Raw genomic sequence first — 11590 nt, forward strand, 5'->3', positions numbered from 1 at the left:
TTCAACAAAAAATGTTATTTAAAAAAACTTTAATTCTACATTTATTGTAATGAAATCATCACAGTCATAAATTTTTTAATATGTAAGAATGTTCATCAAATTACAATATCTAAAAACGGCAAACTGCCTAAAATACCATCAATAGAATAATGATAAACAGATATGCCACACACATACAATGAAATTACATATCAAATTTAAAAAATCACATTCTCAAGAAAATTTATTTCACAATAAAGCAGCTTATAAAATAATATTGTGCACTGTTACAATTTGTTAAAAAAATATATGCATAGGAAAGACACTGGAAGGATACAGAAGAAAATGTTAACTACAGCTATTTCCAGTTGGTAAGATTTCAGGGGATTATAATCTTCTTTATATCTTACTGCAGTTTTCAATTTCTCTATAATAAACAAGACTTACATAATTTAAACATAATAAGTGTTTTTAAACTAGCAGCCACTTTGGAAAGGACAATTTTTCATTAAAAATTAAAAACTATTAGGGCTATCAGCATTTCTTTGGGGTGCTACCTATTTAGACCTATAGGCATGAAGGTGTAATTAATTAATGCCTTAACCTCAATACCCTAATTCCATCACACAATAAAATAAATTATAATGATCAAGGCTTACATGTACAGGTGATAACATAGAAAAACATGAGATGACCAAAAGCATATTAACCCTACTTAAAACACAAAGCCAAATTACCTAATTTAGGTTTAAAAACTATCATGTCAAATTATGTTTGTTTCCATATCTAGGAAAACTCAACATATATGCTCATTTCAAGATTTAAAATAAACTTTTCTCATTCTTGTAGGAGGAAAAATTAGTAGGCATGTATTTAATGTCCACCCAACATAAAAAAGAACAACATTCGATTGGAATTCTAGGTAAAAGATAACAAAAAGCTTTTTACCACAATCAAACATGAAATACCATATTCCGATGTATTTGGATCCTGAAGAGATCATGAGAAACACAGAGGGCCTAAAGTAACAAAATTACAAAAGCCAGAAAAAAGCTTCAATTTATGTATGCAGATGTCTTTTGTCATTTATAAAAATGTCCTTCACAAAGTCCATGTTGGAGAATTTTACTCAAATAGACTGTGTTCATCAGGTAGTCAGAGAGGAAAAAAATTCAACTTTTTTCTGATACCAAAATCCTCCAGAGACGTCCCAGTCCAGTGGGTAAGACTCCGCACTCCCAGTGCAGGAGGCCAGGTTCGATCCCTGGTCAGGGAACTAGATGCTACATGATGCAACTAAGACCTAGTGCAGCCAAATAAGTAAATATCTTAAAAAACAAAACAAAACAAAACAAAAAAACCCAAAAGCCAACAATAACCTTTCCATATCTATAAGAAAATGGTCTAGAAATCAAGGGGAGCATATTAAAATAGGTTTCTCCAGTTAAGAAAGAAATTTGGTTCACCTAGCCAAGATGCAGTGAGGGTAAAACTCAAGATGCACCACGGATGAAGAGTCAACATAGACTGCCACTGCTGATTGCCTCCTCATGGTTACATTAATGTGAAAGCAAGAGAGTCAAACTAGTTTTTGTAAATAAGATACATAAGTTAGGAGATTACTGATATAGGCAAATCTGACATTTTCGAAGTGAAAGCCATTGTTTAGTGTTTGCACATAAATCTAAAACCAGCAGTCACTGAATCTGACCAAAAAGTGTAACACAGACGAACTCTAAAGAAACAACTTTGTGTAACACAGCATCATTGTTGTAGGATTCAGAATTATTTTTTTCCACATTCATTAGTAAAGCACCAAGATTTCAAATCACTAAATGACTACACCAAATGTTAGGAAACTTTTTTTTTTAATTGTCTAGGTAACACTTTTGATAACAACAAAAACTAGTGATTCGGTTTTTACTGAGTGTTGACCCCTCCCCTCTTGCTTATTCATTTTTCCGCTTAGTTTTCAGCACATCATTATCCCTCAAGACCAACTACCACTACAGCAATATCACTTAAACCGATGACGCTGTCTTTGCAGCTTTTCTTAAAGGACTTATTACCTGGGAGATGACTCCATGATGTCCACTTTCTAATTATTTGTTTATACTGTACCTTTAGGTTTTATGCTTTTTTTATATATATATGTCACATTTTACAACTTAAAAAGTCTTTAAAGAGAGCTTTTAAGGTTTTGTTTGTTTTTTATGTATAGCTTTCTTATGACTCCACAGTAATACAAGACTCACCAGACACAATACCATCTTGCCTAAGGCCAAAATGCCAGTAGGCAAGCCTCCACATGAGACTTCCTAATCTTCGTTATCACAAATCAATTTGATAAACTAAAATTTGTTTCACCCACAAAATCTGAGGAAGCAACATGTTTTTTTAATTTAAAATATCTACTTATTTAAATTGATTTAAATAATCCTTGGGCTTTTCAACTTTACACACACACGTTATTGTGCTGGAATTCTATCAAACAGGCTTCCCCAGTGGCTCGGAGGTAAAGAATCCACCTGCAATGCAGGAGACTGTGGAGATGCAGGTTTGACCCTTGGGTCAAGAAGATCTGGATGAAGAAATGGCAACCCACTCCAGTATTCTTGCCTGGAGAATCCCTTGGGCAGAGGAGTCTGGCAGGCTACAGTCGCTGGGGTCAAAAAAGAGTGGGACACAACTGAGTGACTAAACAACAACAATTCTATCAAATATCTCAGAAGGTGTCATGTAAAAGCAAAGGATCATTAGACCGTAATATTCATATTCATGCATCGTTAAAATGGAAACTATATGAAAGTAAATTTTTTTTTCATTTTCCTACTCACTTTCCTTTCAATATAATTCTAAACCTAGATGAAAAAGGGAACCTAGTAGAAAGAGCTCTCATTGTAGATCACTCAGTGATAACACAGATTCACATCTATTGATAAAATTTAAAAATAAGCCAAGAACCATTTACCAAAGAGCTTTTCAAATTCAAAATCTGTCAACAGGCAGATATGCCTTAGAAGTACTGACACACATCCATTTAGTAAAAATTGAACATTCTCTAAATCACAAAATTTTAAATATGCCTTTTCCCTTATTGTCATGTTACCCTGCATGAGCACAATGTAACACAAAAGTGTTTAAAAATACTTATTAAGTCCTTACTAAGGTCAACAATAAAAACAAAACAAAAACCCTCTGTGTATTTTAAAAAGTGTTAGGTAGTCATAATATAATCAATTGCTTAAATTTACCTGTATTTTATTTATTAAAAGATTAGCCTGCAGAAGTAAAACTCACCATTCATTTAAAAACTCAAGTGCTGGACATGGTGTTTATTAACATATGAATAAATCAGCTGCCTCTTTCAACATATAATAGACTTTTTTTTTAAAGTAAAACTAAAAACAGCATTGCATCAAACACAGATTTTATGGATAGACATCAAATTCTAAACCTTTTTAAAGCTCTAATGATTTTAATTTTTTAAGTGTTTAAAACAGATTTTTTGTTCTAAAAGAACTCAGTGAATGAGTATCCATGGTTATGAATTTTCTTCTTATAGTAAAAAATAATTTAAAATAATCCATGGTGCCTATGATTTTTTTAAAAAAACTTGTCTTCAATTAGGTGCTTTTAGCTCATTTAACAAACTTACTACTGTCTCAGTCTTCTTTCCAAATTCTTTTCCAGGACCAAGCTGGACCTCTTTTTTTTTTCCTTTTTTAAAATTTCATTGATAATTTAATTAAAACAGGAAAAATTCTGCCAAAACCACTTGATCACTCAAAACACAAAATTCAAGATACCTGGGCAAGACTCACTTATGCATGTAAAAATATTTTGTGTGTATGTTATATGTACGGCATGGTGAACAAAGTACGGAAAAAAAGAAGAGCCTTGACCTCACTGCAAGTTAAGCCCCTTGCACCCACTATACTAACCATGCCTAACCTTGGGTATTCCCCCTCACCTTGAACTTTGACAGAAAGCACAAGTACATTCACAATGAAGCAACGTGATGTGGTATAAAGCAGTGGTTCCCCAACCTTTCTGGCACCAGGGACCCGTTTCGTGAAAGATAATTTTTTCTAGAGACCAGGGTGGAGGAGATGGTTTCAGGATGATTCAAGAGCATTACATTTATTGCGCACTTTATTTCTATTATTACTACTTCAGCTCCACCTCAGTCATCAGGAATTAGATCTCCGAGATTGGGGACCCCTGGGATAAAGAGTCAGGTAACAGGTTTGTTACCAAAGCCTTGGACTTAACTTTTTGGTCTCTGTGATTTCTCTTGTAAAATAAAGTAGTTGGACTATATCTCTTCTATATAAAGAGGCTGTCAGGGACTTAATTCAGGATCTGCTATACTACTTATAACAGCAAAAACTTGTTAACAACTTAACATTCCATTCCAAACAATGGAATACTATTATGACCCTTTAGAAAAACAAAAAGAAAGCTGTAGGTCCATTTGTGCTGGTTTACAAGGATGTCCCAGGTAGACTATTAAAACAAAAAAAGCAAAATGCGAACAGTGTGATCCAATTTTATGTATTTTAAGACCAATGTGTATACATATGTACAGGAATTTTCTAGGAGGACACACAAGAAACCTCAAAATGGCTATTGTGGAGAATGGAGTGCTAACTTTAAAAAAGTCTCTCAATCTTTTTTAATATTTGAAAAAATTTAAATACTTAACATGTATTATTTTTATGAATTTTCTAAAGAGTAAAAGTAAAGGTCTTCTGATTCGGGTTTTATAATTAGAAAAGAAACCTAGGTTCATATACTGGCTTTGTTCTTTACCATCTGTGTGTTATTAAGTTATTTAGCTCAATTTCTCCACCTGTAAAAAAGGAGTTAATAGTACTAACCCCACACAACTGTTGGAAGTATAAAAGGAAATCATCCACAAAAGTCACTCCGCCTAGCACATGTTTACAGGACAACAACTATCAGCAGCCATTCCTAGTGTTACTATTATGAAACTGAATACCCAGTTTCTGGATACTTAGAATCAGACAATTGACTGAGGACTTTGACAAGTCATTCAAGCATGACCAACCTCAAGGCAACCAATTTCCTTTACCCAAAACTCATTCAATCTGATCAATCTAAGAAATGACATATCTAATAACTTAAAGTTAAAAAAAAAAAAAAGCTATCACAGGCTACAAGTGAGCTAATGATGGTCATGGTAATAAGAGCAAAGTCTGGATTTTAATTAAGAATCATCTATCCAGAGTAGCCTTCCTCATTATATGGCTCCCTGGCCAAGGAAGCAGAATCCTCAGGGCAGCTGGGCAGGGCACCTTTCTCTTTACAAAATTCTGAATCTTTACAAAAGGCTGAATTTATAGGAGTACTTTTTCTTAAGTAATGCAAGCTTCCAAGAATCTTTTCTTATTTTAATATACAACAATCTCTCATTTTCCTAAAAATGTATGCCACTGTTAGTTCATTTACAAATTAACTACAAATAACATGTCAATCAAGCGGGAGATATAAAAATGAAACCACCATATAAAGAAATTCCCCCAAAAAAGCATACTGAATGGTTTTTTTGAGAGTAGCTTTTCCTCATAAGATTCTTTAAAAATTCAGGCTGAATATTATCAAATCAAAAATACTCCAAGCTGTAAATCTAACCCCTCTTCTGAAAGTGCTCTCCCAGAGTAACACTCAAATAATATTATATTTAATTTTTCCAAAAGAACAAGAATATATCTTAAAATTCTATTTAACAACTTGAAAGGATAATGCACTAAGATTAAATCAAAATGTAGAACTGGTTTGAGTCCATCATACTAAAATTTTAACAGGCCTTACTTGGTATTAGAGAACAATTTCAATATCAATATGATGGATTAAAGTTTGGACTCCCCCAATTACAATAATACAGCAAAAACAAAAGGTCACTCACACATTTAATCCTTTTCAGTATGAAAAGAAAACAGGCTCCACTTAGTTTATCTAAATTTGTTAGTATTTAAACCGTTAAAATAGTAACTATTTTCAAATCACACAAGTAGATACATTTGAATACATTAGAGAGTTACTGTTGCTTTCCTGGAGAGTGTGATCTGAAGTTTCCACCAAAAAAACCTGGCACCTGAATGATGCTCTGAGATCTGCATGCCTACTTCACAGATCACTGCACTGTGCTGAACTGACATTTGGAGATTGTATTGAGCAACTGTATGAAAGCAAAGGGAAGGGATGGAGAAGGGTTTATTTTAAAAAAGAAAACATGTGAAGTAATTAGCCTCCAACTAATAAAAAAAAAAAAGAAAGAAAAAATAAATAAATAAAAAAGAAAACATTTAACACACCCATCCTCTATAAGCAAGAGCTATCAGAAAAACCATTAAAAAATACACACATTTCTAAATTTCCAACACTCAAACTATGGAAAGTAGATACTCTACCACAGGAGACCTTCCAATCCACTCTTCTCCCCCACACAGTGCTTTGCCAAGAGCACAAGACCAAGTAAAACAACCCAGGCAATTTCCTTGTTTACTCAAAGAATTGCAAAAAACACGTTGACTGCCTCGGAAGCTTCTGAAACAAATGCATTTGCAATATTTAAAAGACTTTTCATGATCATGCTTGAAATAGAGAGACTAGTTATGATTCCTTCACCCAGTATTAAATATACTTTTAACTTTATTAAAAGGGTTAAATTTTACACTGCAGCTCATTAGCATGCCGTGTTCGCAACCAGAAGGAAGAGGGAAAAGAGAGGTGGGAGAAAGCAGCGAAACACACAAGATGGAAAACATTACTACCTCCTTTGGTGGTTATGAATAATTTTATATGACCCCAAGATGCATGGGAAGAGTTCATGAATAGAAAGAAGGGGGGTTAAAAATCGGAACTGGCCCCTTCCAGATTCCTACTGATGTCGGAGACAAAAAGGAATTTATTTACACTGCAGTGCCTGGCAGCAAACATGGCTGCCCCTGCCCCCTTTAAATCTGAATAGTCTTCACTCCCTCACCAAAACCATCAAATTATGGCCATGGCTCTCCCTGTCTTGCTACCATTACAGGAACACACCTCCTCCTCCCTCAAAGCAGTAAAACCCACACCTCTCCATTTCACAACACCATAACCACTAGCTTCTCCATTCTCGAGCCTTGAAAGAAAACGCACATAATAACAAATATAGGAACAAAAGGCTTTCCCTTCCTAACACTCCAGCAACCCCCCTGCCCCTTCTTTTCCTTCCACTCTGACGCTTGGCCCGTAGTTCTCACCCCTTGTCAACATTCACTTCATTTCCTTCCCGAGCCCAATCCTGGGTCTCCCGGTTTCCTGAGTCTATTTCCTATCTTCCAATTGCATCCTGTCTCAATCACTTCTTATCCCTTTTTCCTAATCCACCTTTTCCTCCACTTCCATTCCCTCAGAGCGCCCTTGGGGCCTTGTCTCTCCATCACATTCCTTCTCCTTCCCCCAGACTCTCCTCTAGTTCACACACTCCACCCCCAAACCTGCCTATTTCACAGTCCGCCCAGGTCTCCCATCTCCGAACCCAACTCTTCTCCTCGCTCCCTGCCCCCTCCCCCGTTCCATCTTTATCCCCGCCCCCATCCCACCTCTACTCCCAATTCCCAGCTCAGCGCCACTCCATCCCTCATCCCAGTCGCTACCTCCCCAGCCCCACCTCCCAATCCCCTCCACACCCCCACCCTGCCCCATCCTTCCACACCCCCCTCGAGCCCCTCTGGGCCACCCAGTGGTCCTCCCATTCCTGCTAAGGTCTTTCTCCCGACCCGGGTCCCATTCCTAGGTCGCCCCTTCCTCGTCGTCCCCTCCACAGTCGTCCCTTCCAACACACACACACACACCCTCACACACTCTTTCTCTCACACACACATACACACGCGCATTCACTTTACCTTCAGTTTGTTCCATTCTAACCCCCCGGCCGTGTCAGTAGGATCACAGGAGAGACACGGAGGCCCGGAGTGGGGCTGGGGCGCGGGCAGCCGCCGGGGCCACGGCGGGAGGAGGCGGAACCAAGCTAGGCCTCATGAAATCCCCGGGCTAGATTTCCCCCGCGCCGGACGCCTCTGCCATGGCCGGCCGGCACCGAGGAGGGGGCCACGGCCGGGCCGGGCCGGGGCCGGCCGCGCAGCGAGAGGAGGAAGGCTGTGGGCGGGAGGGTGGGCGGCGGAGCCGGAGGGATGGGGGTCGCCGCGCAGCTGCAGCTCCCACAGACGAGCCCGTGGCTGGCGGCCGGGCCGGGGCAGCAGGGTCCTCGGTGCTCGACGCGGCCTCGCGCGCCTCTCCGCGGGCGATCAATGTGGACAGTCCTCCTTGGTCTCGGCCTCCGCCTCCGTCCTGGCCGCCCGCTGCCGCCGCCCGCTCCCGCCGCCGCCGCCGCCGCCGCGCACAAAGCCCCCCCTACTCCGACTCTCCGGGCGCCGCCGCCGCCGCCGCCGCCAAATCCTCAGCCGCTGATTGGTCGCTGGCCGCGGCTCCTGCCGGGAAATGCAGTCCGGGGCTGGGGGCGCCAAGGGCCGAAAGGAGGAAGAGGCTCGTCAGCCTGTGGAGAGGAGGGGCGGGGGTGGGGGTGGGGGGAGCCAGAAACGCGAGCCGCCCGGCGGAGTCTAGACGAGAAGTGAGACCGCAGGCGATCCGGGCGGAGAGACAGGAAGGCGCGATGCGAAGGCCGAGTGAAAAACAAAACAAAACTAGAGGACGGGGTGGAGGTTGGGCCTGTGAGGCCAAAGTGTGGTCGTGCGTGTTCCTTGATGCTTGAGGAAATAACAGCGTCTGTCAGTCACCCGACGGTGGGACTCCGGGGTGACACCGCGAGGCCGTCCCCAGACCTTAGAAATCCCCCTGCAGACGGGCGCCCGGTTGATAAAGATGAGCGGGGGCGGAGGGGCGGGGAAGGGGACAGAGATGTCTGTGCCTCCCTGACTGGCTCCCGCCCGACCGCTGTCAAAGAAGAGCTCCGCGTTCCACCCGGCTGTCTCAGACCGGAGCCCGTTGGGGGCCAGGCCCGGACGGCAGTTCTCCTCAGACGCCTCCCGGGCAGGCCTCGGGCCCCCGCATGCCCGCTTCCTGCTCGCCCCGCGGGCCCGGAGGCTTGTGGGTAACGGGGGGAAAGGCGGCGCAGCCCGCACCCCGACCCCGAGGGCTCCCGAGGGCTCCCCGCCCATCACGTGCCGGGCCCTCGCCAGCTCGCCGGCCACACCTCCGCTTCGAGGGATAGGGGCGTTGGTACTCGTCCAAGCTCACGCACGCTGGAAGGAGAGGGAGGAAGCGGGAATCGAGATTCTCTGTTACCCTATATCCACCCCCCCGCCCCCATCCTAGGAAACTTATGTGAAACAATAGAAGGTCTCAGGTGCGTGACACGGTAAACGAGTCTTGCAGGAGTGTGACGGTTTGGTGATATTTCCTGGGGCCTGGGGATAATGACTTAGGACGCGGCAGCGCAGACGTGAATGTACAAAGGAAACACAGGCAGCGGGATGAGGAAACCAATACTCGGTTCCGAGAATCATGAAGTCATATCACCCACTAGACGTTAGACTCTCCACCGACGTTACAGTGCGGGACCTATTTGGTACTGTTACGGGCAATTCCTGCCATCTTTATCTGTAAATACCACTTAAACAGGAAATTTAAAAAGTTCTACATACCAATGATTTTCATGGTTACTAATTATGGATTCGTTTTTAAAAAGAACCATCCTGTTAATAATTCTAAATTACGATATTCAGAATTAGGATCTCCATTACTATCCTTAACTATTTATACACCTGTACTTGTGTGGTTGCTATGCTTGTGATACCAGAAGTTAAAGGAATCAATAAAAGCACATTTTTCTTTGTTTTAAATGTCTTTTTAGAACACAAATCTCCAAAGGGGATTTGTGAACTTATTTCAAATGTTTGATTCTACCTCCTGGAAAGAGCGGTTAAATTGGTCTTTTTTTCTTTTTCTTTCCTAAGATCCTTTCTACCTCCATCTTCTTTTCCATCTTCCTGTATCTTTCTTGCTTTGTTGATATAACGTTTCCTTGGCCTGACACTTGGATTGTCCCCTTGAGGAGAATGTGGAAAATTATTCCCAGGGATTTTATTTTAATCTGCTTCTAAAGCTGTGCTATCAAGAGTTTAAATTTATGTGAAGTAAATGCACAGTCTTTTCCTGCATAAGATATATATTGTCAATAATATTTGGTCTGGAGCCATATTTAGAGAAATAACTATTAAAAATAATAATTTCTATTTTTAGCATCTAACATGAGGTTCAGAACATGCTTTCTCTTCTTCATAGAAAGTGAGCAAATAGCTCATTAGGAAAGCAATTTACAATTCTCAGGGCCAAGGTTAGGGAGAAAAAAAATTGTTTTTCTCTTCTGAAGATTATATTAAGAAGCTCATTACATGATAAATAACTTATCCTGAAAGTAAAAAAAAAAAAAAAAACAAAAAACCCACCAGGTCTGGTAACAGAAGGCAGACACTGCTTTGAACCAATGGATTTCAATAAGGAAGATTCTTAACCCTTCCCTTTTTAAAATGGAATTGCTGACATATGGCCATGGTAGAAAGTCTAGCTCATCTTTCAAATACTGGGTTTGGAATAGCTCGTCTGGTTTATGAATACTTAATGATTTTCACTGTGCCTGGTTGTAAATGAATACAATGCATGAATAAGAATAATTTCCCGGTATAAAATGTCTCCCAGGGAACTGAGAGGAATATTTTTGCATCTTTTATGATCTTTTCCAGAAAAGTACACGTGCATGATAATGCAGTGATTAATTTATGAAATTAATGTGAAAAGTGTACCTACCTATCCTTTTAGAGTTCAAAATTTACCATTGGGAATTTTCAGGGAAAGAAAGGTACAGAAACCAAAGCTTTATAGATTTTAATTCTAGAAGACAAGAGACCATGAAGGGAAGCCTTTATGTGGAAAGTTGGCTATCAGACATGCACAATGGGCCCTCTAGTGGCCACACCGAAAAGTTTTGCCCATTTAACATAGTTGATCTATTTGGTTATTAGCTTTAAAAAAAAAAGCTTTGTGGATTAAAAGCTGCCTTCATTTTTTTTAAAAGAATTAAATTTTATACCCGTCAGCTTTTATTCTTAAAAATGCGCAGCCCAGATGAATAAAGTTTGTGGTCAGTCACATGTTAAGAGAAGCCTTCGTGTGAAAGCGATTCTTTCCTGTCTGGTGTTAGTCAAAGGAGAGCCACCAAAATTGTGTTTTCCTTCTAGAGTCAAATAAAATGGATGGGTAGAGATAACTGGGGAGAAAAAACATTTTTACGTCTTTCACGTTCCAAAAATGACTCAGTTCCCCAACCTAGGAACTGAAGTGCCCCCAAACCTGCAGTGCTAATGTAACCGCACAACTACTATAATATACATTTTAAATACTAAGATTTCTACACTACTGAACATAAACAACGTCTGCTAGAATATTAATAAAGCAGTTTTCTTTAGTGGAGTTCATATTTCCATATGCAGATTTCACAATATTCCAGTTTTTGACCCTAGAGATAGGAGAGGAATGTTTTCCTCACCATTCCCGCCCTTTCTGCCATTCCCTCTCCCTGCTA

General features: G+C 40.5%; 1 protein-coding gene across 4 annotated transcripts in view; it reads right to left on the reverse strand.

The window, feature by feature from the left end:
* Window positions 1-8055, reverse strand: part of NSD3 (nuclear receptor binding SET domain protein 3) — a 104918-nt gene extending 96863 nt beyond the window's left edge. For 2 of the 4 annotated variants that reach the window (XM_061134732.1, XM_061134731.1), the window contains exon 1: window positions 7896-8055. The gene's annotated coding sequence lies outside the window, so the exon portion shown is untranslated. The remainder of the gene's footprint in view (window positions 1-7895) is intronic. The other 2 variants (XM_061134733.1, XM_061134734.1) reach the window with 2 other exon arrangements.
* Between the last annotated feature and the right edge of the window lie 3535 nt (window positions 8056-11590).

Source organism: Dama dama, chromosome 32 (genome assembly GCF_033118175.1).
Source record: "Dama dama isolate Ldn47 chromosome 32, ASM3311817v1, whole genome shotgun sequence".
Lineage (NCBI taxonomy): Eukaryota > Metazoa > Chordata > Mammalia > Artiodactyla > Cervidae > Dama > Dama dama.